At 42.5% G+C, this 6,000-nt stretch overlaps 1 protein-coding gene across 1 annotated transcript in view; it reads right to left on the bottom strand.

Moving 5' to 3' along the window:
• Positions 1–2,006: 2,006 nt before the first annotated feature.
• Positions 2,007–6,000, bottom strand: part of RAB4B (RAB4B, member RAS oncogene family) — a 70,357-nt gene continuing 66,363 nt past the window's right edge. Inside the window, exon 8 of the mRNA XM_089654194.1 lies at positions 2,007–3,909. The gene's annotated coding sequence lies outside the window, so the exon portion shown is untranslated. The remainder of the gene's footprint in view (positions 3,910–6,000) is intronic.

The raw sequence follows: 6,000 nt of genomic DNA, 5'->3' as shown, positions 1-6,000 counted from the left end.
AGTTACATTGGTCCAGGTTGAACCAATGTAACTATGTAGATCTACTTCCTGACTGTCCACCAGTTTCACTACAGCAGGGCTGCCCTGGTTTGCCAAATCACGTACACATACATCCATCCATTGCCTATGGATATTAAAGATTTACATAGTTTGTCACAAGGCATGTCATGTTTGGTATCTATGTACTCGGCATAACATCCTCTTTTATATTTTAGCAAACAATTGGGCAACATATTGTGCTTTTGTGCAATACAATTGAAAAAGTGTATTTTTTCCAAAACATTTGCGTTTGACAAATTGCTGCAGAAATACCATGCGACATACAAAATTGCAACACCCACCGTTTTATTCTCTAGGGCCTATGTGGCAAAAAAAAAATATAATGTTTGGGGGTTCAAAATATATTTCTAGCAACTAAAAAAAAAAATTTTATGTAAAGAAAGTCAGAAAAGGTTTGGTCTTTAAGTTGTTAGAGGAGTCAGTGATGTGTGGCATACGTTTCTAATGTTGGCCCTGAAATGCCAGGATAGTAGAAGCAACCCCTCAAATGACCGCTTTTTGGAAAGTATAGTCTCCAAGGTATTTGTTAAGAGGCCTGGTCAGTATTTTGTAGATCTCATTTGTTGCCACAAGTTTTTGGAAAATGAAGAAAGAAAACAAAAATGTATTTTTTTCTTTTTTTTAAAACTCTGACAAATATCTGAAAAATACTCACCATGCCTCTTATCAAATTCTTTGGGGTAACTCGTTTCCAAAAAGGGGTCATTTGGGGGAGGGGGGGTGTTTGCACTATCCTGGCATTGTAGGTCCTCCAAAACTGTGCCCCAAGTAGTGAGGAAGTGACATGAGGAAATATGACCTTTGAAAGCCAGAAGGTGGTCATTGGATTTTGGGGCCTCTATGTGGCTAGGCTGCGAAAAAGTCTCTCACGTGTGGTATCCCCCATACTCGGGAGAAGTAGCAGAATGTAGCAGAAGTGTTTTTGGGTGTATTTCCACATATACCCACTCAAATTTAGTCATACATTTAGGACAAAATGTATTGTGCTACATGTCTTTGGTGAAAAAAAATCCCAATGCACATTTAAATATTGGTTTGTGAGAAAGTTATAGCGTCTGCAAGCTATGGTATAGATACTATCACATTTCCTGAGGCGCTAAAAAGCCAGGGCAGCACAAAAAAAAAACCCAAATCACCCCTTTATGGAAAATAGACAACCCAAGGAATTGGCTGGGAGGCATGTTGAGTCCATGGAAGATTTTTTGCCAAAAAATTTGGAAAAATGACAAAAACATTTTTTTAACACTAAGTTGTCGCTTAAATGATATATTGCTCAGACATTCTTTTTTTTCTCGAAAATTTTTAGTCTTTTTTCATTTATATCACAAGAAAAAAAATCCTAGTGATGATCAAATACCACCACAAGAAAGCTCTATTTGTGTGAAAAAAGGTCATACATTTTGTTCGGGTACAGCGTTGCATGACCGCACAATTACCAGTTGAAATAGCAAAAATGGTCAGGAAGGGGGGTAAATCTTCCGGAGGGCAAGTGATTAAGGAATGAACTCTAACTTGCCTTCATATTTCAATGGCTGGACTCAATGGAATGATTGATCTCTGTATACTGTCCTGGACTGGCAGCATTCAAAGGTTTCCTGACATTCCAAGCAAATATCTGATTATTTTGCTTGGATGAACCTTTTGTTGGCATGTAGAAGCTACATTGTTTTGTCAGCTCCTTCCCGTCCAACCATGGCATCCCTTTAAAAGGAAGGATTGGTGATCATGTGACCACTGTGATTGGCTGTCACAGTGATCACATGATTGGCAGCCAGCGGTACCGATTCCCAATCATTAGTGGGGACAGAGAGCTGTCTTTAATAGCTCACGCTCCACACAGACACAGATGTGCCCACCTTTTTGCACATATGTGTTACATGGGCAGCAACAGGTTAAGATAAACATTCTTATATGGCGTTTTGTCTACAAATCAGCTGAAATATTGATAAATATTACATATAGATTTTATTTAATATTGTATTTATAACACACAAATACAATTATAACAGTATTTTGTTTCTCTTCCTTCCATCCCAGGCATCATTGCAGAGAACGTCGATGACAAGTGTGATCAGGCCAGTTTATTAGGTTTTTTTTAACTGTCACTTATAATAAAAAAAAAAAAAAAAAGTAGAGCGGCGGAGGTTTAACGATAACAATAAAAAATATTACCAGTTTATTTGGCTTTTTTTTAATCTAACTGGGACCCTTACTTGAAGTAACATTGAGCTTTCCAGTGCCTGCAAGTCCAGGAACATAACAGGACCAAGATCTGAAATCGAAAAGTTTCTCTGCGGCGCCACCTGATGGAGAAATGTGGTACCCACTGTCTATACTTCAATCGGTTGGGAGCTCTAAAAAAATGTAGGACCTGCAACTCTTTAGCACAGAGTTGCATTGAGTGAGGACCCCTCTGCGTTACTAGATGGAAAGGTTTCAGTCAAATAGGTGTCCAAGTAAAATGGTATTCAACTTAAGAGGAACCTGTCTGGATAAATACGTAGAAGCTGCCACTGCCAAAAATGTATCTGTAGATGCAAGCTGCAGGACAATCCTGACTCTTGCTTTACTAATTAAATGTAAATCTTTCCTTTGGTTAAACGCTATAAAATTGAAATGAAATGAATGAAAAGCAGACACCCCTCTGGTGTCCATATATAACCTTCAAGCTCTTCTCAGCCAACCCACAACCCCTAAAACCCAAGCTACTCCTATACGCAAATACCGACTTGGAATCATTGATTGGCCCGCTCCCTCCTAGATCAAGCATGGCCAGGCTTGCTGCATGCTTGTCCTTGTCAGTGATTTACTAAATAGTGAATCTGGGAAGACAGCCCTGAAGCATGCACCTTCAATAGCAGCGCCCCTATTAGTTCCCTGATGGGTCTCTTTTAAAAAGTGATTAAAAAAAAAAAAAAACCTAAAAAAAAAAAAAAAAAGTAAAGCAACATTTTTTCTGTTCATCAAAGATAATTAAGACAGACACAAAACATATATATATATATGGCAGACATATACATAGAAATACGGTTTCCAGCCATAGTGATGTGTAGAGCAGGACAGCACAGAAGGCCAATGTGTCCTGTAGAGCCTCAGAATCAAATTATGGCAACTGAATATGGCGGCAGAGGAGAAGGTCAGCTCTGTCAAGCAGCAAAGCGTTATGAGACGTGGAGAATACGCAGCACATAAGCACTGGAGGCATGAAGTAGGCAGCTGCCTGCCATGGACGGACTGGGGCTCAGGACCTGTTCTTTATTCCTAATATGCAAGCTCTGATTCTTCCCAGGAGAGGTGAGAATTTCAGTGGTCAGATTTCTGGCCGTGCCTCCGATGCAAAGAAAAAGTCCCCAAACACTTCCAACTGTTTTGCTCCATTAACATGTGCGCCACTTGGTTAGGGCAGCCCTTACTTCCCAGCTTCAGACAGAAGAAAAATGACTTCACTACCAGCAAGTCCTCTCCCAGTAACCTCATTCCAGGTCACACCATTGCCATCGGGCACGTCACCTATGCCTGGTGAACTAATGTCACTTGAAAAAGACTCGCTGGCAGTCCCGACTCTTCATTACTTTCATGGAATGGAGGTGACAGGCAAGGAGAGAAGCAGGGACGGGGGATTCCTTAATATTAGGGGTGCGTTGAGAGCCGTATCAGGAGCCAGGCCGTCATGGGGGCTTCTAAACACAGATATATATATAGAAAGAGATAGAGAGAGAGAAAGAGGAGAAAGTTGGGGTAGCCTTCATGTAGATTAAGTGCAATATTTCAGGAAAACGTGCAGTCTAGTCCTGGGGGGCATGACGAAAAGTGCATCTCCGTCTGAACAGTAGATTCACAGGAATATTTCTGGGGAGAGAATAGGAAATCATCAGCAGGGAAATGAAATACAATAATGGTTCAACAGCAGTGTTTCTTAACCTTTTTTCATTCAAGACTCCCTTTAAAATTATGGATAGTCCCGAGGCCCCCTTTAAATTTAGGGACAGTCCCAGGGCACCCTTTAAAATTAGGTACAGTCCTGAGGCACCCTTTAAAACTATGCACTGTCCCGAGGCCCCCTTTAAAATCATGGGCAGTTCCAAGGCACCCTTTAAAATTATGGACAGTTCCAAGGCACCCTTTAAAATTATGGGCAGTCCCAAAGCCCCCTTTAAAATTATGGGCAGTCCCAAAGCCCCCTTTAAAATTATGGGCAGTCCCAAAGCCCCCTTTAAAACTATGGGCAGTCCCAAAGCCCCCTTTAAAACTATGGGCAGTCCCAAAGCCCCCTTTAAAACTATGGGCAGTCCCAAAGCCCCCTTTAAAACTATGGGCAGTCCCAAAGCCCCCTTTAAAACTATGGGCAGTCTCGAGGCACCCTTTACAATTATGGACAGTCCCGAGGCACCCTTTACAATTATGGACAGTCCTGGGGCACCCTTTAAAATTATGCACAGTTCCAAGGCCCCCTTTAAAAATTAAGAACAGTCCTGATGCACCCTTTAAAATTATGGACAGTCTCGAGGCACCCTTTAAAATTATGGACAGTTCCAAGGCACCCTTTACAATTATGGACAGTCCCAAAGCCCCCTTTAAAATTATGGGCATACCCAAAGCCCCCTTTAAAATTATGGGCAGTCCCAAAGCCCCCTTTAAAACTATGGGCAGTCTCGAGGCACCCTTTACAATTATGGACAGTCCCGAGGCACCCTTTACAATTATGGACAGTCCCGAGGCACCCTTTACAATTATGGACAGTCCCGAGGCACCCTTTACAATTATGGACAGTTCCGAGGCCCCCTTTAAAAATTAAGAACAGTCCTGATGCACCCTTTAAAATTATGGACATTCCCGAAGCCCCCTTTAAAACTATGGGCAGTCCCAAAGCCCCCTTTAAAACTATGGGCAGTCCCGAGGCACCCTTTAAAATTATGGACAGTCCTGAGGCACCCTTTAAAACTATGGGCAGTCCCGAGGCACCCTTTAAAATTATGGGCAGTCCCGAGGCACCCTTTAAAATTATGGACAGTCCCGAAGCCCACTTTAAAATGATGGACAGTCCCGAGGCACCCTTTAAAAATAGGGACAGTCTTAAGGCACCCCATTCTAAAATGTGAAAAACTAGTCCAAATGTTTTATACAATGCAGCAACACACACACGTAGTACACCCAGCATTAGAGGCGATTTATTCTTCCAAAGCAAATACACTATTGCGCACCGGTACTGACTAGTACTCCAATGTTTCTCCTCTCCCTCAGTTTTTCTCCATCATTGAGCTAATGTGACCCCAGCACTGATGGACAGGGGCAGGGAAGAGTCAAACTAGGATGCTGTGCAAGCAGCTGACATCCTCCTTATCAACTGGTGATGCAATTGGTTGTCAGGACGCTGGCGGCTAGAAGGTCGTAATGGTGCACAATGAAAACCTTTGACTTTGTGTAACTAGAAGGCAGGCTTGTTCCACTCGCTGGCTTGTATACAAGTTTTGGGCATTTTTTATACATTTTGCTAAGGCACCCCTGAAGAAACCTCACCCTGGATGAGAAAGACTGTTCCTACAGTATGCAACACCTCTACATTTCCACAGATAAAGTATTTTTTTGAGTCTACTCTCTCATCTTTCAGAAGCAAGAGATCACAGCCTTACATCTTAAAGCTCAAGTGTAGCCAAAACCTAAGTTCTGTACAATGCTGAAGGGCTGAAAGATTAGGACTCGCTCACACGGTCGTATTATAGCATATGCCCATCCATGCAAGGTCCATGTTTGCCCACACAAGGATGCGTAAGTGTTCCATGCATGCCCATGAAGGCAGTCCTATTCATGTCAATTGCGATGTAGTGGCTGTACAGACACAGCTGCTGCTCTCCATTTGCTGTGTGTGGGGGTGTGGCCTTGAATGCAGTGAGCGCTCTGGGCCACGCCCCAGACAAGGCTGTCAAATTGGGAGCGGCGGCT

This window comes from Staurois parvus, unplaced genomic scaffold (assembly GCF_062004578.1).
Source record: "Staurois parvus isolate SC_StPar_1 unplaced genomic scaffold, SC_StPar_1.0 ptg000746l, whole genome shotgun sequence".
NCBI classification, from domain to species: Eukaryota; Metazoa; Chordata; class Amphibia; order Anura; family Ranidae; genus Staurois; species Staurois parvus.
This window is presented reverse-complemented; position numbering and strand designations above follow the sequence as displayed.